Source organism: Epinephelus lanceolatus, chromosome 24 (genome assembly GCF_041903045.1).
Source record: "Epinephelus lanceolatus isolate andai-2023 chromosome 24, ASM4190304v1, whole genome shotgun sequence".
Classification (NCBI taxonomy): domain Eukaryota; kingdom Metazoa; phylum Chordata; class Actinopteri; order Perciformes; family Serranidae; genus Epinephelus; species Epinephelus lanceolatus.
Window position 1 is genome coordinate 2,310,126 of NC_135757.1, and position 25,403 is coordinate 2,335,528.

At 40.6% G+C, this 25,403-nt stretch overlaps 1 long non-coding RNA gene across 1 annotated transcript in view; it reads right to left on the reverse strand.

The window, feature by feature from the left end:
* The window catches only part of LOC117250118 (uncharacterized), a 46,376-nt gene extending 26,255 nt beyond the window's left edge, over nt 1-20,121 (reverse strand). Inside the window, exon 1 of the long non-coding RNA XR_004501059.2 lies at nt 20,014-20,121. This is a non-coding gene — a long non-coding RNA (uncharacterized LOC117250118). The remainder of the gene's footprint in view (nt 1-20,013) is intronic.
* Between the last annotated feature and the right edge of the window lie 5,282 nt (nt 20,122-25,403).

Below are 25,403 nucleotides of genomic sequence, written 5' to 3' on the forward strand. Positions count from 1 at the left end.
AGGTCACAGTGACCTTTGGCCACCAAATTCAAATCAGTTAATCCTTGACTCAAAGTAGACGTTTGTGCCAAATTTGAGGAAATTCCTTCAGTGTATTCTTGAGATATCACATTCACGAGAATGAGACAGACAAGGTCACAACCTTGACCTTTGACCTATGAACCCTAAAAATCTAATGAATTCTTCCTTCAGTCTAAGGGCACCTTTGTGCCAAATTTGAAGACATTTCCACAAGGCATTCTTGAGATATTGTGTTCATGAGAACGGGACAGACAGATGGACAGACAACCCAAAAACATAATGCGTCCGGCCACAACTATCACCAGCACGGAGGCGAAATTGTGTAACACAAAAGCTACTTAAGGGGAAACATAAGGGGGAATTGAAGTTCAGGAAGTTAAAGAATTCTTTACTTTATTAGCTCAAATTGTGACGCAAACTGGAGTTCTTTAGATCACTTTTTTCTTTTTCTTCTCATTTAAATTCTTTGCATTTTCCCGAAACAACCCGGGTTAATTCTGAAGTTGTCGAATGGCCGCGTTCGGTCAGTGACTTCTGGTGTCAGATAGACATATTAGTGAAACTTTGTCATGATTAGTAAATGAATTCTTGAGTTATGGCCAAAAACATATTTTGTGAGGTCACAGTGACCTTTGATCTTTGACCTTCGGCTACCAAATTCTTGACTCAAAGTGGATGTTTGTGCCAAATACCGCACTCACAAGAATGAGATGGATAAGGTCACATTGACTTTGACCTTTGCCCACCAAAATCTAATCAGTTTATCCTTGACACATCTTTGACTTGTGCCAAATTTGAATTCCCTCAAGGTGACCATGACGTATCGCATTCGTGACAATGGGACGGACAAGGTCACTGTGTCCTTCAACTTTGAACGATGACTTCCAACCGACTACCAATCATGTGTGCATCTAATAAGTTCATTGTTGAGTTCAAGAAGACATTTGTGCCAAACTTGAGGATATTCCCTTACGGCATTCTTGGATATTGTGTTCACAACATTGGGAAGGACGAACAGGCAACCAGAAACCATAATGCCTCCGGCCGAGGTGGTGACCGTCACAGAGGGATAATAAAGAGCTGATGGTGTAAAACAGTTTGATAATGATCTCATATAATGAAAGAGTTTGTGTAACGTCAATGGAAAAGATTTACTTACTTTTTATTGAGTTTAATTTGCAATTTGCGTCATTTCCTGTTTGTACAAAATGGTAAAATACTTCTGATATACTAGTTAGTTAGTTATTTTTTATAAGCTATATAAAATGGAAAAATATGAATATTAACCCCCAAAATATTTATTCTGGACCTTATAAAACTAAATATATTAATACATACTGTTGCCTGCACTTACTTGCTTTTTTCCAGGGCTTTCAGCCACATTAAGGGTCTTCCCCAGCCGATAAAGTTTGCTCAGATGGACAACCTTTGACCTCCATCTGCCGATCAAGACCCTGACATGTGGTCAAAAGCTACAAGGAAAAGCAGTAAGTGCATGTTGAGTTAATGAACAAAGCTCCCAGAAATAAATTCTTCTTCTGTGGTTGACACCGCCGACCACCACAAGAGTCACCCAAACTCAGCGGCGTTCTGTGCGGTCAGACGCCAAACTCCCCGTCACTGCCACGATCACCGTGATGATATGAAAAGTGACGACCGGGCCAACGTGGACGCCACCGGCTCCAATTCCAGCAGTGACAACGGGACGCAGCGCGACGTGAAGGAGACTCTCTGCTCTGACCTCCACCACCCTGCGATGACACCACATCACATTAGCGGCGCTCTGCATGACGTGCGTGATTATCACACAGCTCGCCGTGTCAGCGCAGATGATGGATAGCGCTCGGCACTCATTCATTTCTATTAGACTAATATGTAAATCCCCTCCAGAGCGCCGCCGCTGCCTCCTGAAGCTGGAGACTCATTTAGGAATCAATTTCAGAAGCTTCTGGTCAAACTGGCGGTTAGAGAGTCTGTCTGTCTCCATTTGTGTCCGCCGGCAGATGTGAGTCAGCGACAAGCAACACAGCAACTGTACACACACACACACAGAGTCAACTCAACATAGAGTCCTGAAGGCTTCTCCTCCAGGCTGCCGTGGTCAGGACGGACACAATCTAAACTTCAGTATTTACACGAACCGAGACTGAAATCTTGGGATGATACTTAACATGTTTGATTTTGTTGGAACATCAAGAGATAGACAGACGAAAGACGGCTCAGACTTTAATGACCACCTTCCACCGAACCATCGAGACGAGCATAAACCATATAAAACAACCTTTTCTTTACCTCTGTAAGAATCGACTGATGATCTGTTCGGATCTGTATGATCCGCAGCACCTCGCAACTCCAGAAAAGCAGACTTTTTTGCATGGGTGGCCCCTGTGGGACAAATGTATTATTAAGGCGCGGCTCCTCTCATTTCAATAGGGCCACCTCCCTGCCGAGAGCGAGCGCCGGGGCCCCCGTGTCAACGGCTGCTTAATATTAACTAAGAGCCTCTGAATAATCTCCATCGTCAGAATCTGAGGTCAACGCTGCGATGAAGTGTTAAAGGACAAAAACAGCGGTATGGTCCTTTAACAGAGTGTTTAATGTTTAATGGAGAAAGTGAGAAACTCTGCAGCAGTGTGAGAGAATGTTTCTGGTTCCCAGTCGAACTCTCCTACAGACTCTATCAACAACCAACACCACAGAGAACATGTTGCTAACGTATGTTTCTGTAAACCTCGTTACGTTTGCATGATTTTATGTAGCCGATATGTTGAAACTGGACATTTTTGTGGCAGTATACCGGCAAGAAACACTGCAGTGTCTCTGTGAAAAACAGCCACTTCTTGCGATACTGTTGCGGCAAGAAACGGAGCTATGTCTGGGTAAGAACAACCGCTTTTCTTGGCACTACCTTGGCAGGGAATGAAGCGACATCTGGGTAAAAAAAGGACAACTTTTCGTGGCACTATCTTAGCAGTGGACAGGTCGATGTCTCGGTAAAATACAACCGTTTTTCGTGGCACTATGTTGGCAGGAAACACAGTGATGTCTCAGTAAAAAACAGCCGCTTTTCGTGGCACTATCCCAGCAGGAAATGCAGTTTTGTCTTGGTAAAACAATGTCTTTTTTGTAGCACTATCCCGGCAGGAAACACAGCGATGTCTCGGTGATAAACAGCCACTTCTTGCGGTACTGTCCCGGCAAGAAACGGAGCTATGTCTGGGTAAGAACAACCGCTTTTCTTGGCACTGTCTTGGCAGGAAATGAAGCGACATCTGGGTAAAAAAGGACAACTTTTCGTGGCACTATCGCGGTAATAAACAGGTCGATGTCTCGGTAAAATACAACCGTTTTTCGTGGCACTATGTTGGCAGGAAATGCAGTGATGTCTCAGTAAAACAATGTCTTTTTTGTAGCACTATCTCACCAGTGAACTCAGCATTGTCCCTGTAAAAAGCAACTGCCCTGTGGGGCCCTAACCTGGCAGGAAACGGAGATATGTCTTGGTGAAAACAACTGCTTTTCATGGCAATATTTTGGCAGGCAACACAGGGATATCTCAGTAATAAACAACTGCTTTTCATGGATCAAAGCTCATGTAATATCTCGTCTTTGGATTTTGCTGATAAGTTCATAAAAATAAGTTCTTTATTTGTCTGTTTTTTTTGCCATTTTTCAAGCAAAAACGGCATAAAATGTTTGTTTTCAGCTCCTCAAACATATTAGTTAAATATTATTGTATTTTTGTGGATTTTAAATGTTGGTCCAACAAGACAAGTCATTGGAGACATGCCTGCAGACTCAGAGGAACCCAAATGGATTATTTTATTTCACATTTTATCGACTAAACAATTAAATAAGAAAATAATCAGCAGATCAATCGATTAAGAACGACCCTGCTTCAGAGGATGAACGCTGCTCTGTTGCTCTGGTATTCATACTTTTCTGTTTTATTACCGAGCACAACAAACAATATGAGACATTACAGAACTGTCTGCCGTTAAAATAAAGACATCAAACTTCCAGTCGCAGTTAAAATGTTCTGCACTGTTGTTGAGGAGGAGAGCGCCATGCGATCATCAGCCGAGGCCTTCAGTGTCATGAACTAATACAGCATCCATATTCATGATATGTTCCTATGCAAAATAACATCTGTTTTCCAACAACATGCCATCTGTTGGAGGGACGCTGCGATATTAACGGCTCATCACCGTAAAAAAAAAAAAAAAGCAACAACGCCGAGAGCTTTTAAAAAACAATGTGCCGGTTATTACATGCGATGTCTCGTGGAAGCAGAGCAGCGGCCGTCATTTACATGAAATCAGCTCGGTGAGGAGGCGTTCAGGCACATTTCAGGCAGAGACCTGGAGCTGCTGCACAGGAGGAGGGTCAGAGGCTTCATCAAGGACACTGTGGAGGAAGATGGGTTGGTGTCTGCGGCCGTTTAAGGTGGAAAAACATCAGATTTTTAATTTAACTTAACATTATGAAGCAAATGTTGATGGCACAAAGAAATGTCTGTAAGATTGTGGTTTGGATTGGTTCCCTATGAGCCTCACTTTCACTCAGCTGCTCTGTCTGCCACCAGGTTTATCTAATCAGTTCATCATTGAGTCCAAGTGGATGTTTGTGCCAAATTTGAGGGAAATTCTCTCGAGGGCTTTCTCAGATATCACGCAATTCACAAAATGAGAAGGAGACTGACGCAAGGTCACAGTGACCTGTGACCACCAAAGTCTCATCAGTTCAGCTGTGACTCACAATGGACGTTTGTGCCAAATTTGAAGAGATATCCACAAGGCATTCTTGAGATATCATGTTCATGACGGACTGCCCTAAAAACATATGATTTTAGCTCTGTTTACATTGATCCCCCGTTATTTCCTGTGAGGGAAATTTAACGCAGTTGTTTTGAGATTTTCGTGAAAACCGTACTTGCTATCAAAACGGCCATTTAGCCAAATTAAGTCCAGAGTCTCATGAACTGTTTAAAGTTTTAATCATTTTTCTGCGTCAAAGTTTGGCGATTTGGTACGGCCCCAAAACAGAGTGACTTTAGCTCTGCTCACGTTGAACATTAAGCGCAGTATTTTTGCGATTTTTGTGAAAAGTTGCGCAAAAATCGGAGAAAAGTCACAGCACGAGATTTGTGATCATTCAGCACGTTTTGATGTATTTTTTGCCTATGTATTGGTGACACTGTGAGATGAGAGCGTGCCAAAAAATGTGGCTGGAGATGAAGAATATACACGACGAATTATAGATACACCCCAAATTAACTCATTCAGTACCTCCATGTGTTTTTATTTTAACTTTAATAAAACATATTTAAAGGTGCTTTAACTCTTGATGTTAGTCATTATTTACCTGCTGAAGTTGCTCCAGAATATCAAACTAAAGTTTAAATGTTTGAGTCAGGACCAGAAGAGGAGGAGGAGGAGGAGCAGTGAGCTGCAGGGTCTGAGCTGAGGGAGGTCAGCACCGCCACCTCGCTGGGTCCTCCAGGTCTCGGCTCTCCGGAGGTTTGAGGATGGAGGTCCTCATTAAAACGCCCCTCCTCGCTGTGCCCTCTCCTCCTCGTCACCCGGTCCTCCTTCTCTGAGGAGTCACACCACTAAACATATGCCGGGACGGTCCAGGTGTCACGGAGCAGGTGTCTGCTGACGGCTGCCGGGTTCTGATTAGACTCGGCTCGGTCACCGCGACAAAATGTTGGTGTTTCTACAAACCAAGAATATTTTACATCTGTGTGTTTCATATCAGTGTTTCTGAAGTGACGTAGTTGATGAGCTGAGTCCGTCATCAGGAGCTGGAGGAGATGGTGGAGGGCGTGGAGACGACTGTTCAACACCAACAAACAATAAAACTGGTTATTTTAGTGAGTCATCATCATCACTGCATCAGATATGGGTGATTTATAACAACCCACTTTACTGCTGTGATGACGCTTCAGACAGCAGGTAGTCAGAGTCAAAGTTGATGAAATGTGAAGTTTCAATGAATCCACGACATAATAATGTACAAATGTAACATATCACTGGTTTGCATTAATGTACGATGTAGATTTTTTTTCTGCTGACTGGATGGTACGGTGGCCCTGAGAGTCAAAACACAACATTTACCAAAACACAAATGTTTTTGTTTTCTAAAATGTTGTTTTGTAAAATATTCTAGTTTTTCTTACATGTACAGGTTTTTTTTTAATGTTGTGTTGTTTTAGGAAGATTTAAGGATATTTTGTTTTGTTTTTTGTTTTTTTTATGTTTTGTTTTCTAAAATGTTGTTTTTTGAAATGTTTAGTATTTTTTATTTTTTGTATGTTTTGTGTTCCAAAATGTTTGTTTTTTCATTTTTAATAGTTTATTTTTTCTGAAATGTTGTTTTTTGAAATGTTTAGGTTTTTTTTTTTTTAATGTTTAGTTTTTTAATCCTAATGTTTTGTTTTCCGAAATGTTGTAGTGTTGTTTTTTTTTTGTTGTTGTTGTTTTTTTTTATGTTTTGTGTTCCAAAATTTTGTTTTGTTTCATGAAGTTTTCAAAAATGATGTTTTTTTTGGGGGGGGTTTGGTATGTTTTGTGTTCCGAAATGTTTTTTTTTATTTATTAATTTATTATTATTCATTACTAGTTTATTTTTTCTGAAATGTTTAGTATTTTTATTTTTGATGTTTTTTTAAATGTTTATTTTTTTATTACTAATATTTTGTTTTCCGAAATGTTTGTTTTTTTATTTTTAATAGTTTATTTTTTCTGAAATGTTGTTTTTTGAAATGTTGTAGTGTTTTTTGATTTTCTTTTTTATTTTTAATGTTTTGTGTTCCGAAATTTTGTTTTGTTTTATGAAATGTTGTGATTTCTGAAATATTGTTTCGTCTTTAAAAATTATGTTGTTGTTTTTTTGGGGGAGGTTTTGTATGTTTTCAGTTCGGCAATGTTTGTTTTTTTATTTTCAATAGTTTTATTTTTTCTGAGATGTTGTTTTGTTTCATGAAATGTTGTGATCCTTAAAATATTGTTTAGTTTTCAAAAATGTTGTTGTGTGTTCTGAAATGTTGTTGTGTTTTGACCCTCAGGGCCACCGTAGAACCCAGCAGAGTACTTCTTAACTGTAAAGCAGGCGCATCATTTGACTGAATGTACTCTCATCACTGGAAAAACTGAACAGCAGAGAAACAAAAACACTGCAGCTTTAATGAAGAGTTGATTTTTCTGTTACATGAGTCTGAATTCAATCTGTAATAATAATAATAATAATATGATTAATACATTAACTTGAGACGTCTGATTTCACGTATTTAGGTGATGTGAAAACACCCCACAGCCTCCAAACGAGCCTTTAAATATTGACGCTGCACTCGAGAGGCAGTAAAGCTCCGGTGGGACGCAGAGATGTGGATTCTCCTCCAACAGCAGCCGCGTGTTCGTCTCAGTGAGGAACACCTGAACCTGAGGAGCAGCCATCTTTGATCTGGCACCGAGGGTCAACGGTGTAACGGCGTTTGTGTGTGAACACTTCTTTTAATAAAAAAAAAGTCTTAACAAGAAAGGCGGCGGTGGTTTTGAGGATCCCGTTGTGGTCAGGCAGAGAAAACACGTTCTCCTGGAGGGGAGTTCATCTCTGCTGGCCGTTTCAAAGCCGAGAAGCAAAAAGGGAGAGAACAAAGCAGCTCTGTGTGGAAAGGCCGGCTGCTCGCTGAGTGTTTGTGTCTCAATTTTTAACTCCCCCACCTCCCCCCCTCCTCCCCCCCCCCCTCCTCCTGCATCATTGGCAAAGACGAGGCGTTAGCACGGAGCGATGCTATTATTTCATAGCCTGTGAACAGAGGTATGAACATTTTAACCATGAATCATAAATACCTGATTCTCTCCTCTAAGACTCGTCGGAGGAGTTAATCAGACTGAAGAAAGTCAGACAGCTTCTTCACAAAGTCTTTTCTTTCTGTGCTCGAGGCTCCGAGTGCACAGAGCATCAAACATTCACCAGCTCATGCAACACTGCACTTCCTGCCAATATGGCGCCACGAAAACTGTTTGTATTTTACCAAGACATCACCTTGTTGCCTGCCAAGATACTGCCGCAAAAACTGTTTAGGTTTTAACAAGACATCACCTCGTTTTTCCCAGAGACATCACTTTGTTTCCTGCCGGGATAGTGCCATGAAAACTGTTTATCATATACCAAGACATCACCTTGTTGCCTGCCAAGATACTGCCGCAAAAAGTGTTTGGTTTTTAACAAGACATCACCTCATTTTTCCCAAAGACATCACTTTGTTTCCTGCTGGGATAGTGCCATGAAAACTGTTTATCATATACCAAGACATCACCTTGTTGCCTGCCAGAATGGTGCCACAAAAAGCGGTTGTTTTTTTTTTTTTACCAAGACATCACTGTGTTTCCTTTCGGGAAAGTGCCTTGAAAGTGGTTGTTTTTGAAAGACATTGTTGCATTTAGTGCCAATAAAGTGCCACAAAAACTGTTTAGTTTTTACCAGGACGTCACGTTGTTTCCTGCCAGGATAGTGCCATGAAAGCAGTTGCTTTTTACCAAGACATTGCTGTGTTTCCTGCCAGAAGAATGCCACAACAAGTGGTTGTTTCTTAATGAGACATTGCTGCGTTTCCTGTCGGGATAGTGCCACAAAAATAGGTATTTTCTGGCACGACGTCATTCCGCATTCTGCCAATATTGCGCCACAAAAAGTGATTTTTTTTCCCCCAAGACGTTGCTATGTTTCCAGCTGGGATAGTGCCACGAAAATTGTTTATCTTGTACCGATACATCACCTCGTGTCCTGCCGGGAAAGTGCCACAAAAAGTGGTTGTTTTTTACCATGCTGACGTTGCATTTCCTGTCGGGATGGTGCCAAAAAAAAAGTGTCATTTTCCCCCCCGAGGCATCACTTCACCTCCTGCCCAGATAGTGCCACGGAAAGTGGTTGTTTTTTACCGAGACGTCACTGCGTTTCCTGCCGGGATAGCGCCACGAAAAGACATTGTTGCATTTAGTACCAAAACAGTGCCACAAAAACTGTTTAGATTTAACCAGGACATCCCTTTGTTTCCTGCCAGGATAGTGCCCTGAAAGCAGTTGTTTTTTACCAAGACATTGCTGTGTTTCCTGCCAATATGGTGCCACAAAACTGTTTATATTTTACCAAGACATCACTACGCATCCTGTCAGGATAGTGCCACAAAAACTGTTTGTTTTTTACCAGGACATCACCTCATTTCCTGCCAGGATAGTGCCACGACAAGTCATTATTTTTCCCCAAGACGTCGTGGTGTCTGCTGCCAGGATAGTGGCAGCATTCTGCCGCAATAGTGCCACAAAAAGTGACTGTTCTTTACTGAGACATCACTGCATTTCCTGCCGGGATAGGGCGACAAAAATTGTTTAGTTTTTACCAGGATGTCACTCTGTTTCCTGTCAATATATTGTCACAAAAAGTGGTTGTTTTTTTACCAAGCTGATGTTGCGTTTCCTGCCGGGATAGTGCCAAAAAAAAAGCGGCATTTTTCTCCGGAGGCATCACTGCACCTCCTGCCCAGATAGTGCCACGGAAAGTGGTTGTTATTTACCAAGACGTCACTGCGTTTCCTGCCGGGATAGTGCCACGAAAAGGGGTTGCTTTTCCCAGAGACAACATTTCGTTTCCTGCCAGAATAGTGCCAGAAAAAAAGGTGCTTTCACTGAGACATCACTGCACCTCCTGCCCTAATAGTGCCACGAAAAGCATCTGTCTTTCCCAGAGACATCACTTTGCTTCCTGCCAGGACAGTGTCATGAGAAGCGGTTGGTTTTTTTTTACAGAGAAGTCGTGTTTCCTGCCGGGGTAGTGCCACAAAAAGTGGTTCTTTCTTCCCGAGACGTCCCTGCGTTTCCTGTCAAGTGTTGATTTTTTTTTTACCAATACATCACTTCATTTCCTGTCGGTACCGCACCATGTAAAGCGGCTGTTTTTTTCTCGAGACACTGCTGCGGTTTTAAGAAGGCAGAGAACAAAGCGTCTCTGTGTTTAAAGGCCGGCTGCTCGCTGAGTGTTTGTGAACACAGACAGCATAAAACATTCAGCACCTCATGCACCGCTGATTTAAGTTTGTTAATGTTTTGGTGAAAATGGGCTCGCGCCGTGCCAAAAAGCCCCCACAGCCCGATTCCTCGTCTTTAAGTTTATAAATCAAGCTTTTCTCTCTGCGGGAGGAGGGCTTCTTTACAAGCTGCTTCAACAGGCGGGAAATGCAGCATCATTTTTCCACTGCAATTAAGAGGGAGGCCCTGACGCTGAGGCGGCGGCCGGTGCCAGCTCCGTGTATGGCTCTGGCACCTTCCAGACTCTTTCTGGAAAGACTTAACAGGCCCCGGCTGCATGTCTTGGCTCAGAGTTTTGAGCTTGAGTCAGTCTCCCCTGACGTAATCCTTTAAGAAACACTCTCCTCTGCTGGCTGCGGACATAAAGGGAGCCTCGCTGTGATTATCAGCACGGTTAATAACCCCGACGTGAAGCCAAAGTTTACAGAAAACATGGTCCCCGCTCGGCTCTGCTCTCCAGCTCGCCGCATTACAGTCCATTTATGCAGAGCGCAGCTCGGCCTGTCAGCGGCTAATCATTACAAGGATGATCGATGGTGTTTATTTTCTGATGATGGAACGCAACCCCCTGCCTGATGATAATTGTAATAAAAAGGACAGATCAAGCCGGCAAAGTTATTAAATTATCAGACCATAATTTGCATTAATGCCCTGCGTTTGGGCTGCGGAGATGTTGGGGGAGGAGGGGAAGTTTGACAGAGGCCCAGCGACGGCTTGTTAGAGGGAGAGTCCACCTTGAAAAGCTCCCTGTGCCCTTGGCCCCCTGCGGATACTCCCAACGCCATCATGACACGATGACACGCCACACGTCACACCACAGAGGAGCGAAGGATTCACTGTCAGAAATAAGGAGCCAATGAAAGAAACAATCTGAGGTTTGAGGCGTGATTGTTGCCCACAGTGGTGAAGGAGGGACATGTTTACTGCAGTGAACACCACACTGACCTCCAGCAGGCTACTGGTGTGCATGTTTCTGACCACACCGTCAGAAACAGACTCCATGAGGGTGGCATGAGGGCCCCACGTCCTCTAGTGGGACCTGTGCTCACAGCCCAGCACTGTGCAGCTCCATCATTCACCAGAGAACACCAGAACTGGCAGGTCCACCATCGGGGCTGGTTTGGTGGTGGGTCAGTGACGGTCTGGGGAGGCAGATCCTTGGAGGGTCACACAGACCTCCGTGTCAGAGCCAACAGTACCCTGACTGCTGTTAGGTACCAGGATGAAATCCTCAGAGCGATTTTCTGTCTCCTGAGAAGGGGAGGGGCCTTGACGCTTTGCAAAGTGACCATATATGGCCGTCTTAATTATTCATTTATTTATTCTGATATTTATTACATTTTTTTTTTTTTTTTCCATTTGTTTAATTTGTTCCAGTATTTATTCCTACATTTATTTATGTATTTATTTTTTGTCAAATAATTTATTTTGACATTTATGTATTTCTTCCATTGTTATTTATTATTAATTTCATGTATTAATTGCCACACTTTATGCATTTATTAATTAATTAATTTTATTTGTTTATTTTAGTCCCATATCTATTTATATATTTTTCTTTAATTTGGTATTAATTTATTTATCTCATATTTATTCTTACATTTATTTATTTTATTTATTTATTCATGTATTTATGTCTGTATTTAATTTCTATTTTATTGGTATATTTATTTAAATGTTTATGTATTTTCCCCACTGTATCTTTTTTTTAGTGTATTTATTCTCACTCTTATTTATTCATTTATTATTCCTACATTTATTTATTTTTATATAATATTTTCATTCAGTAAATGTAATACTTTTTGTTTGTTTGTTTCAGTATTTATGTCTGTATTTACTTTTTATTAATATATTTATACATTTGTTTTTTTTTCATCATTATTTATTAAGTGTATTTATTCCCACACTTATGAATTTATTTATTTATTTTAGTCCTGTATCTATTTCTACATTCATGTATTTAATCTTACATATATTTATTTCCATTTTTATTTATTTATTATGGTCTTTATTCCTCCACTTACTTATTTATTAATTTATGTATTTTTTATGTATGTATGTACGTATTAATGTATGTTTTCATACATTCATTCAGTTTAATTTTTTGGTGAATTTATTCCAGTATTTATGTCTGTATTTACTTCTATATTTGTACAGTTATTTATACATTTGTGTATTATTTTTCATGGTTATTTATGTATACAGTGTATTTATTCCCACACTTGTTCATTCATTTATATATTTCTGTATTTATTTATTTTAGTCTTGTATCTGTTTATACATTAATGTGTCTAATTTGGCATTGATGGTATCAGTAAAGTAGTAGTTAGCATGTGTTAGCAGTTTGCTTATCTGTAAATACCTGGGACGTGTGGGTGTAATAATGCATGGCTGTGTGGTGATATATGCCTGCACATGTTAAACTACTTAAAGTCATGGACATGAGGGAAAATATTGTGGAAAAGTTTTATTAATTCATCTGTGAAAATGTGTGTGAACGCTGTGAAACTATAAAGACTGTTTGAAGCAGCTGAAAGCGCGGGAAGATGGAAGTAAGAGGATCTTGAGTGAGAGTCTGGAGGTCTGGAGAATCATCTCTGGGATCTCCTCTTGGATCTGAGCTGAGCTTTTGTTGGATTAAACAATATTTGTCTGCACAGTGTGAGCTCATAACGACTGAACCACAGTCTGAGTGTTGCTGCAGAGGAGATCCTGAACGAAGCAGCTGATTATCCAACACAACATCTGTCAGCGCCGCCCTCTCCGACCTGAAGTCCAGCCCAGATGGACCCTTGAACCATCAGAGCCGAGCGGTGTTCATTAGCCGAGGACTTTCGCCTCCGTCTTTTTAAAGTGTTTGAACGGGTCTCGTAGGGAACGGGAGCTTCTGGTCTGGAGCCAGCTGGATGGAAAAGATCCAGCTGAGGGGGGAGAGGAAAATAAAGAGCGCCGAATAAAAAAAGAGGGCAGCGGCGGCTAATGGGGCTCGGCTGCTTTTAAGTGCAGCGCACCAGAGGAATACATGAATTCCCCGTTAACCCCGATTCACAGCAGAACTTCAAACCCAAACAACACAGAGAGGCTTCAGATGGTGACACACATGGACTAACTGCTGACAGAGTCCCACTGGAGACACGGTATAGGTCCGAGTCGTCACGTGACTGTTTTCAACTTGCCATCACATCTTGTTCACTTTATATGAAGACCAGTTAACAAATCATCGACTCTGAATTCAGCCAAACATTTTTATCTTTAACTCTAGTGATTTCCAGAAAAACTGAATAAAAATCAGTCGGGATTTTGAGGGAAATGCGCAAAAATGATCCAAAACACATCTGAATTATTGATTTAAAGGTGCAAAGGTTTCAATATTTCCCTCTTGAATACATTTAATAAAGTGTCTGAACAAGAAGGTACAAAATATATAATATGCAGAACATGATGATATCACAGCCAAGATGACCTTTGACCTTTTGGATATTAAATGTCATCGCTTCATTATTTTGTCCTGTTACACATTTGTGTGAAGTTCTGTCGTGATTAGCGTGGAAATTCTTGAGTTACAGACAAAAACATGTTCTGTGAGGTCGCAGTGACCTTTGACCACCAAATTCTAGCCAGTTCATCCTTGAGTCCAAGTGGACGTTTGTGTCAAATTTAAGTAAGTTTGCTGAAAGTGTTTTTTGAGATATCGACAGACACAAAGTTACCTTGTGACCTTGACCTTTGACCAACAAATTGTAATCAGTTCATTCTTGAGTGAACTGACCTTTGTGTCAATTTGAGTAAATTTCCTCCAGGCTTTCTTGAGATATCACGAAATTCACGAAATGAGACAGAGACTGATGGAAGGTCACAGTGACCTTTGATAATCAAAGTCAAATCTGTTCATTGTTGAGTCTAAGTAGACGTTTGTGTCAAATTTTAAGACATTTCCTCCAGGTGTTCCAAAGATATTGTGTTCACAAGAATGCCACAGACTATGCCACGGGGACCTTTGGCCACCAAATTCAGATTCGTCAAAGTTGACGTTTGTGCCAAATTTGAAGAAATTCTCTGAAAGTGTTCTTGAACTATCACGTTCACAAGAATGAGATGGATGCAAGGTTACAGTGATCTTGATTTTTGACCTTCGATCACCAAAATCGAATGACTTCATCATTGCGTATGGGAGAATGTTTGTGCCAAAAATTGCTGTCAGACATTTTTGAGCTATCACGTTCAATAGAATGAGACAGACGAGGTCACGACGATGTTGACCTTTGATCTATGTATTTGTCTCCCATAATCTAATCAGTTCTCGTTTAGTCCAAGAGGATGTTTGGGGGAAAAAAAAAAAAAAAAAAAAAAGTGATCTTGACTTTTGGTGTTCGACCACTAAAATCTAATCACTTCATCGTTGAGTCCAGGAGAACGTTTGTGCCAATTTTGAAAAAGAATTCCTCCGGGTATTTGAGATATCACATTAAAAAGAGACATTTGAGTTCACAACGACCTTGAACTTTGACCTACGACCTCCAAAATCAAATTAGTTCGTCATTGAGTCCAAGTGGACGTTTGCGCCAAATATAAAGAAATTTCCTCCAACCTGAAAACATAATGCCTCCAGCCATACCTATCCCCAGCACAGAAGCATAAAACGTGTTTAAGCTACTTAAGGGGAAATTTAAGGGGGAATTGAGGTTGAGGTCATTTTGTGTCTCTTTGAGGTCATGTGTCTCTTTGGGGTCATTTTGTGTCTCTGAGGTCACGTTGTGTCTCTGTGGTCATTTTGTGTCTCTGGGGTCATTTTGTGTCTCTTTGGGGTCACTTTGTGTCTCTTTGGGGTCATTTTGTGTCTCTTTGAGGTCATGTTGTGTCTCTGTGGTCATTTTGTGTCTCTTTGAGGTCATTTTGTGTCTCTTTGAGGTCATGTTGTGTCTCTTTGGGGTCATTTTGTGTCTCTGTGGTCATTTTGTGTCTCTTTGAGGTCATGTTGTGTCTCTTTGAGGTCATGTTGTGTCTCTTTGGGGTCATTTTGTGTCTCTGTGGTCATTCTGTGTCTCTTTGAGGTCATGTTGTGTCTCTTTGGGGTCATTTTGTGTCTCTTTGGGGTCATTTTGTGTCTCTTTGAGATCATGTTGTGTCTCTTTGTGGTCATTTTGTGTCTCTTTGGGGTCATTTTGTGTCTCTTTGAGGTCATGTTGTGTCTCTTTGTGGTCATGTTGTGTCTCTTTGAGGTCATTTTGTGTCTCTTTGAGGTCATGTTGTGTCTCTCTTTGTGGTCATTTTGTGTCTCTTTGGGGTCATTTTGTGTCTCTTTGGGGTCATTTTGTGTCTCTTTGAGGTCATGTTGTGTCTCTTTGTGGTCATTTTGTGTCTCTTTGGGGTCATTTTGTGTCTCTTTGAGGTCATTTTGTGTCTCTTTGGGGTCATTTTGTGTCTCTTTGAGGTCATGTTGTGTCTCTTTGTGGTCATTTTGTGTCTCTTTGAGGTCATGTTGTGTCTCTTTGAGGTCATTTTGTGTCTCTTTGGGGTCATTTTGTGTCTCTTTGAGGTCATGTTGTGTCTCTTTGGGGTCATTTTGTGTCTCTTTGGGGTCATTTTGTGTCTCTTTGAGGTCATGTTGTGTCTCTTTGGGGTCATTTTGTGTCTCTTTGACGTCATGTTGTGTCTCTTTGAGGTCATGTTGTGTCTCTTTGAGGTCATTTTGTGTCTCTTTGGGGTCATTTTGTGTCTCTTTGAGGTCATGTTGTGTCTCTTTGGGGTCATTTTGTGTCTCTTTGAGGTCATGTTGTGTCTCTTTGAGGTCATTTTGTGTCTCTTTGAGGTCAACTTGTATCTCTTTGAGGTCATGTTGTGTCTCTTTGGGGTCATTTTGTGTCTCTTTGAGGTCATTTTGTGTCTCTTTGAGGTCAACTTGTATCTCTTTGAGGTCATTTTGTGTCTCTTTGAGGTCATGTGTCTCTTTGGGGTCATTTTGTGTCTCTTTGAGGTCATTTTGTGTCTCTTTGAGGTCAACTTGTATCTCTTTGAGATCATTTTGTGTCTCTTTGAGGTCATTTTGTGTCTCTTTGAGGTCAACTTGTATCTCTTTGAGGTCATTTTGTGTCTCTTTGAGGTCATTTTGTGTCTCTTTGAGGTCATGTTGTGTCTTCTAACATATTACATGCCATTCCTTTAAACATAATGTGTCTTAATATTGGTTTTTGGATGTGTGTGTCCTCCATGCCGCCTGTTCCAGATCAAACTCAGCACCTCCCCTTCGACAACTGCAGACATTGTAAGAAGACCTGTAATATCAAACACTACATGTGAGACGTTTTAAGGATCAGCATGAACCCTGATTAACTGATTATAAACCCTCCTGATGAGAGCTGAAGCAGAAACTTGAGTCAGGTATGTAACGGCAGCATGTCCACGTGGAGCGGGGCGGTTGCAGCAGAGCGAGCGGCTGCAGTGCGGGTGGATCCTGCTCTGTTAAATAATCATGATGAATAATGAAGGTGTGAGTGGGCCTGGCAGATCTCCCCTCCTGGGCGGACATTTAGTGTCAACCTGACAGGTCTCAGCGCAGCTCGGGGACGACAGGGGGATGAAGTTGTCTCCATATTAAGCAGCCACATTAGACCTGTTAAACGGAGGGCAGCGTGGCGAGGTGCAGCACGCGGACCTCCGAGGTCTGAATCTCATCAGGTGAGGCCGGGCGGAGCTGCGGCGCCTCCACCAGCACCTCACGTCTTCCGCAAACTGGAAGTGACCCCGCGCTTCTGCCAGCCTCCGCCGCAGCTAAGCCCGGCCCTTCCCATCATGCACAGGGGCAGCAACGAGCTCCCATGAGCCCGGGCTCGCTCCCTGCCATCTGCCGTGATTTATAGAAAACGGCCGATGATTTATGGGCCAGTCATCTCACAATGAAGTTGTTCTCTTTCATTTGCACGACCTCCCGACCCAGCCGCCACTCCCAGCCAGGTTGGGGAAATGCGCGCTAATCATACACTATGAGGCCTTTAAACAGGAGGAGCTGCGCGGGTGGAGGTGGAGGTGGAGGAGGAGGAGGAGGAGGAGGAGGGGGGCTGCAAACAGAGGGCCTTTAATGAAATTAATTTTCAAGAGCGTGTGCATACTGATGAAACAGGCAGGCCTCTGCGACGACACACGGCCACCGCTGAGAGATGCTAACAAAGCCGTTTCAAGGACTGACGGCAGGGAGGACCGCCGCCGCCGCCCCGCTTTGATCCACCAATGAAACGGCCCATTAGGAGCCAGTGATCCAGGGACGTGTTTAAAGATTTATACAGTGTTGGAGAGCAGCCTGTAAACCACAGCGTCCAGCTGTAATGACCAGCACGGCTCCATCACATCAGATCAGCGCCGCAGGGACGCCATCTTCATTAGGTTAACATCCACCTCCTCACCTGAGCGTCTCAGGACGGTCACCTGAGCGTCTCAGGACGTCCACCTGAGCGTCTCAGGACAGGCACCTGAGCGTCTCAGGACAGCCACCTGAGCGCCTCAGGACGTCCACCTGAGCGCCTCAGGACGTCCACCTGAGCGTCTCAGGACGTCCACCTGAGCGTCTCAGGACGGTCACCTGAGTGTCTCAGGACGTCCACCTGAGCGTCTCAGGACGTCCACCTGAGCGTCTCACTTTAGTCACCTGAACAGAGACAACAGATGTCGTGGACAGAATGTCTGGTGCCTTTAATTTCTCTCCTCAGTGAGGACATGGGTGGATCAGGAGACAACAGGCCCCTGGGCACAGATATAAAAAAAAAGGCCCCACCACCTCTACTACAAGACACACAGACCGTGTGCTGGCTTTGTGTTGTTTTGTTTTTGTTATTGTTTTGTTTATTTATTATGTTTATGGGCGACATCTTTGTTTATTATTTTATTTTATGTTATTTATTTGCTGATTTGTGTCTCTTTGTAGCTGTTTTTTGTCTCTTTGCAGTTATTTTGTCTCTTTGCAGTTGTTTTTTGTCTCTTTGTAGCTGTTTTTTGTCTTTTTGCAGTTATTTTGTGTCTCTTTGTAGCTGTTTTTTTGTCTCTTTGCAGTTATTTTGTGTCTCTTTGCAGTTGTTTTGTGTCTCTTTGTAGCTGTTTTTTGTCTCTTTGCAGTTGTTTTGTGTCTCTTTGCAGTTGTTTTTTGTCTCTTTGCAGTTGTTTTGTGTCTTTTTGTACCTGTTTTTTGTCTCTTTGCAGTTATTTTGTGTCTCTTTGTAGCTGTTTTTGTCTCTTTGCAGTTATTTTGTGTCTCTGTGGTTGTTTTGTGTCTCTTTATAGCTGTTTTTTGTCTCTTTGCAGTTATTTTGTGTCTCTTTGCAGTTGTTTTGTGTCTCTTTGTAGCTGTTTTTTTGTCTCTTTGCAGTTATTTTGTGTCTCTTTGTGGTTGTTTTGTGTCTCTTTGTAGCTGTTTTTGTCTCTTTGCAATTATTTTGTGTCTCTTTGTGGTTGTTTTGTGTCTCTTTATAGCTGTTTTTTGTCTCTGCAGTTATTTTGTGTCTCTTTGCAGTTGTTTTGTGTCTCTTTGTAGCTGTTTTTTTGTCTCTTTGCAGTTATTTTGTGTCTCTTTGTGGTTGTTTTGTGTCTCTTTGTAGCTGTTTTTGTCTCTTTGCAGTTACTTTGTGTCTCTGCAGTTGCTTTTTGTCTCTTTGTAGCTGTTTTTTGTCTCTTTGCAATTATTTTATGTCTCTTTATAGCTGTTTTTGTCTCTTTGCAGTTATTTTGTGTCTCTTTGTGGTTGTTTTGTGTCTCTTTGCAGTTGTTTTGTGTCTCTTTGTGGTTGTTTTGTGTCTCTTTATAGCTGTTTTTGTCTCTTTGCAGTTATTTTGTGTCTCTTTGCAGTTGTTTTTTGTCTCTTTGTAGCTGTTTTTTGTCTCTTTGCAGTTATTTTGTGTCTCTTTATAGCTGTTTTTGTCTCTTTGCAGTTGTTTTGTGTCTCTTTGTGGTTGTTTTGTGTCTCTTTATAGCTGTTTTTGTCTCTTTGCAGTTATTTTTTGTCTTTTTGTGGTTGTTTTGTCTTTTTAAAGTTGCTTTGTGTCTCTGCTTAGTCATTTTGTGTGTCTGTCATTGTTTTGTGTCTCTTTATCAGTGTTTTGTGTCTCTTCTTAGTCATTTTGTGTCTCTTTGTGGTTGTTTTGTGTGTCTGATGTCATTATCTTTCTCCTTGGTATATTACATTTCATTTGTATAAACACAGAAAGGTGTCCCAATATAAGGTGAAGGCAAAGCTGTGATCACAGGTGATATTTACAGAGCCTTCACCCTCTGTTCAACAGCCTCATCCTGAATCATATAAATACACTTTAAGTTTATATCTTCAATAATAATCTACTGTTTGATTTAGTTTTTCTCGTAGACATGAATATGTTTTAAAAATGTCCTTACACCTGTTCAAATCAAGAAGGCCTTGCAGCCCTTCATGAGGCTCTGGCGGCCCCTAGTGGGGGGCCAGGACCCTCAGGTTGGGAATCAGTGTAACAGAACGAGCCGAACCTCAGTTACAAATGTAGTTTTTGCATCTTTCTGCTGCACAGAGTTATGAAAACAACATTTCAAACAATGGAACTTAAAATATGAGACAGTACAGACAGACAATAGTTAAAAATGATGTCACACACAGGAAATAATCTGCCCAAAATGTGTCCAAATCACTGACATACAAATCAGAAACATTAAAACTGATTCATGAGTGAAAATCAAACTGTGAAACACTGAGAATCTGTCAAAGGGACATATTTACCCATAGTTCATAAATAACCCTGAGCAGTGACATCACAGCAGAGAGAAAGTACAGAGCGCCATCTGCTGGTCACTCTCTAAACTCTGACTCCACTGTGACTGAACCTACAGTCAGGAGATTAAACACACCAGCTTTATTTAAACTACATGTAAATAGTCAATAGATTAAATGACTAACCTCTCAGATGACCTTCACAGTGATGTGAATGTATGTGTGTGTGTGTGTGTGTGTGTGTGTGTGTGTGTGTGTGTCTGTGACGCTGAAGCTGCTGTGCAGAGTCTGCTCACACACACACCTTTGTCTCACTGATGACTCCTGATACACAACACCTGGAACTCATCCTGCAAGGTCACCTGGGAAATAGAGTTCACATGTCTAGTTTCTACCACAGGAGCCACACAGACACTGGAACAAGTACTGACATACTGTGCTGGAGTAAAAGTACCTGAACAACAACACGACAGGTAAAAGTCCTGAAGCTAAACTTCAAGTATCGTCAGCTTTGTGTAGTTCGAGTGTTTAAAATACTGCAGTATAATTAGCTTTATGTAGTTAAAGTACTTTAGTATTCTCAGCTTCATGTAGTTAAAGTACTTTAGTATTCTCAGCTTCATGTAGTTAAAGTACTTTAGTATTCTCAGCCTCATGTAGTTAAAGTACTTTAGTATTCTCAGCTTCATGTAGTTAAAATACTTTAGTATTCTCAGCCTCATGTAGTTAAAGTACACAGGTATTAGCTAACAGTACTTAAGTGTTAACAACTTCATTTAAAGTATCAGCAGTAAAAAAGTACTTAAGTATTAAAGGCTTTGTGTAGTTAAAGTAATAAAGTATCAGTATTTAAAGTACTTGAGTATACTCACCCTCATGTAGGTAACGTAACAGCTTCATGTAGTTAGCAGTAAAAGTAAAATCAGTCCATCTACCTACCTATCGATCCATGTACCTCCCCAACGAACTACCTATTGATCTACCTACCTACTTATTGATCTATCTACCTATTGATCTACCTACCTACTTATTGATCTATCTACCTATTGATCTACCTACCTACCTATTGATCTATCTACCTACTTATCGATCTATCTACCTATTGATCTACCTACCTACTGATCTACCTACCTACCTATTGATCTACCTACCTACTGATCTACCTACCTACCTATTGATCTATCTACCTACTTATCGATCTATCTACCTATCAATCCATGTACCTCAGAAGAGCTACCTATCAGTTTACCTACTTACCTACCAATCTACGTGTCTCTCCAATGAGCTGTCTATTAGTCTACCTACCTACTTATTGATCTACCTGCCTACCAACCTATCGATCCATGTACCTCCTCAAAGAGGTATCTATCAATCTACCTACCTACTAATCTATCTACGTATCTCTCCAACGAGCTACCTATTAATCTATCTACCTATTTATCTACCTATCGATCTATGTACCTCCCCGATGAGCTACCTATTGATCTACCTACCTATCGATCTATCTACCTATCAATCCATGTACCTCTCAGAAGAGCTACCTATCAGTTTACCTACTTACCTACCAATCTACGTGTCTCTCCAATGAGCTGTCTATTAGTCTACCTACCTACTTATTGATCTACCTGCCTACCAACCTATCGATCCATGTACCTCCTCAAAGAGGTATCTATCAATCTACCTACCTACTAATCTATCTACGTATCTCTCCAACGAGCTACCTATTAATCTATCTACCTATTTATCTACCTATCGATCTATGTACCTCCCCGATGAGCTACCTATTGATCTACCTACCTATCGATCTATCTACCTACCAACCTATCGATCCATGTACCTCCCAAAGAGCTACCTATTTATCTACCTGCCTACCTATTTATCTACCTGCCTACCTACTGATCTACCTATCTACCTATTGGTCTACCTCGATCTATATACCTCCCAAACAATCTACCTACCTTTCGATATAAATAGACAGAGACGTCAGTTGAAGTCTGATAGTTTATTTATAAGTTGTGTAAACATAAATAAATGTTGTTGTTGTGATAAACAAAGACAGAGACGTCAGTTGAAGTCTGATAGTTTATTTATAAGTTGTGTAAACATAAATAAATGTTGTTGTTGTGATAAACAAAGACGGAGACGTCAGTAGAAGTCTGATAGTTTATTTATAAGTTGTGTAAAGTTCTATCGGGGTGAAAGAGAACCAAACATGTAAATATATGTACAGTCATACACGGGGAAAAGAGAAAACATAAATATCGTAGAGCATGAAATAAAACTCGTCAACTCAAAAACAAACGGGAGCCATGCACCGTGAGCGGCGTCGCCATGTCACCACCAGCTCAGTGACATCACTGCGTCTGACGTCAGCGCCGTCAGACGCAGCTAGTCGTAGTGTTAGTACAGGTTAGTAGTTTACACCCAAAGGCACAGGAAATCAAAGTACGGCTGTAAATTTGGAGTCGCCTCGATGGCAACACGTTCAGATTCCTGGACAGGAAGTGCACATGCGGACGTAGTTTCCAAGTTGTAGTTTTAAGTCACACTGTACAAAGAGTAAAGGGAGATGACTTTCAGTGGCCGATCGCCGGAGGACGACGAGCCGCAGCAGGAGACTTCAACATTCAGTCCAGAGGTCAACGCTCATCGTGCCGTCACATTCTCACGCTGAGAGGAGACGACGGGCGGCGGTACAGTACGTTAACAGTCCGAGTGCGTCTGAGGAGATTAAATAAGGCCTGGAAATATTCAGTAACAGCATCCTAAACTTTACAGGGTTGACACGTCGCGTTAAAGACATGTGTAGGGAACTACGATTGTTCTTAGTGACGTTCACACGGATGCCACGATCATGTCTCACGCCAGGCGCCAAAAGGAACGGTCGGCATTTAATGCTCCTGCAAACAAATCAGTGGTTTGCAGAAACGTACAATGCCAACAGTTCTTCTGGCTTTTTGGTCGGGACGTCTTTATGGTAAATATGACGCTATTAGCTGCTTAGCTTAGCTTAGCTTAGCATAAAGTCTGGAAACAAAATTACACAGGGTTGAATGTTTAAACAGTCCCAGGGACAAAAACAAACCACACAGAAAAGGCCACTTTTAATATCATAAAAATAATAACTGATTATCATTTAGTTGTTTTTTTTAATATTCCTTTGGTTGTGCAATAATAATAACAAATACAATGTTTTTTACGATCTTCTTATTTCTGCCAGAGACACAAAGATTACAACAGTTGAAGAATCACCCAAATTAACATTCAGTCTATTTTATACATTCACTTTAAATATTCTCATGTGCACCCAAAATGTTGCCGTAATCCTAAATCTGTAAGAATACGTTCATTTATTTACTGGCTGTTTGACAAAAAGTGAGCAGGCATTTAAGTAAAAAATAAATACTAAATTTTATAGTTTCTTTTTTGTAGATAGTGATAGTCTTTGGGCTGTTCATCAGACAAATTTTTTCATTATTTTTAATTATTCTATACGCATAAAATTGATCACAATGATTTTTTTAATCTAAGTTTACTAAAAATAAACAAATAAAAGAAAAAGCAGCTCAACACAGCACGAAATGGGGGAAAAAATTGCTGTAGTGAACACTGGGATCATATAAAACTCTAAATGTGCTCCATCTGTCAAATTTTCATTTTCAGTGTAATTATTTATTTATTTATTTTTACTGAAAGATCCGAAGAATTTGAATTTTTTTTATTCTTTATTTTTGTATTTAAATATTTACATTTTTTTTATTTTTGTCCAATTGTTTGTTTTTATTTATGTTTCTTTTTTTGTCCAATTGTTTTTATTTTATGTATTTTTTTCCAGTTTTGTCCAATTGTTTTTTTTTATTAATTTTTTCCCCCCATTTTTAACCAATTTGGTTTTTTTTTCCATTTTTGTCTAATTGTTCTTTTGTTCTTTTTTGTCCAATTGCTGTTGTGTTTTATTTGCCTTGTCAAATAAATACCTTTCTTTTTTTAAATAATGGCTGATACAGTAAAATAATTGTGAAAAAAATTCAGGTTGTCGAAATCATTTTGACACCAGGTTCTGAACAAGCTGCAGTACAGAGGACCTGTCAGGCTTTAGAAGAAGAAACTTCAGTGGTGCAAATTTCCCCCTTTGTCTTTATGCTAAGCTAAGCTAAGCTAAGCTAAGCTAACAGGCGGCAGCTTCATATTTAGTGTCCAAACATGAAGGTGGCATCAACATTCTCATCTCATATCGTATTTCCTGAAATCTTTACTTAAACACGACGTCACCCTCCTCTGTAGCGTTCCTTTCAACCACCAGGAAACTTTAAATACTTCAGTCAGTACGTTTTGGTCGTGGTAACGGCGGCTTCCTGTTGAGCCGCGGCCGCACGTTGGAGTTGTTAGGCGCGTTAGTTAGTGTTATAATAAGCAGCAGTAACATTTCATTATAGGTGCACTTTATAAAAACACGAGGACACGTCTGTACACTGACGAGCGAGAGCGTCTCACGGGAGAACACGTGCAGATTCTTACAGTGCTGCGACGTTTAAAATCCACGCTGGATTTCTCAGAGTTTATTGCTAATGTCCGAACATCACGCGCTCTCTTTCATCGTCCGCTTGACTTTAAGTTACGCTGGCACAATTCATCACTTCGCTTTGAGTAGCAGCCAATCATTCAGATTGTCAGTCCTTCTGTCTGATTGACGGCATACGGAGGACCAAGTATGACAAACGCATCAGTAAATAACTCAATAAATAGATACAGGGATTAAAATTAATAAACAAAATCTAAATAAATAAAATAATACATAAATATATAGAAATAAATAAATGCATAAATAATTTTAATTGTGGAAAAGTAAAGAAATAAAATCAATATATTCATTTATTTTTGTTCTGTTTAATTATCTAATTAATTTATGCATTTATCCATTTATTTAAATCTATTTTTACATTAATTATTTTGCATTTATTTCAGCATTTATTTGTTATGTATAATTTATTTACTTTTTTATTAATCCCCGTATTTTTAAAATAAATTTATTTATCTATTTATTTATTGATAACTGCGTCATCTTTGGTCCTCCGTACATTTTTGCCCGTTTGCTCAAATATTTCACATTTTAAAGGTCGTAGTGATTTACATTCAATTTAGGAACAACTGATTCAGAAGAACACACTGTCAGCAGCAGTTACACTGATACTGTCTCTGACACCTTGATATTGACCTTTAAATGACCTTTGAGGTGTAATATATAACACATAAGATATATTACAGTATTTTGGAATGAGACTTAACAGATCACAGTAGTGTTGACTCGACAGCCTGTAAGACAGCAGACATCTAAACCAATGAACTCCCAGTTTGGACACGACTGGGCCGTTAGCTTCACATCGCTCTGAGACGGCAGAGACGAAACATCTCGGCCGTCCTTCAGTGGTTTGATTGCGTTTATCTAAAAATCATAAAACTGTTATTTCTCAGCTGAGTCACTAGAAATCGATTAAAAATCCACCGTATGATTCATTTATTGAAATATGTACAGAGGTGACGAATCAGATCCATGTGACGCTCATCAGGTAAAGTTT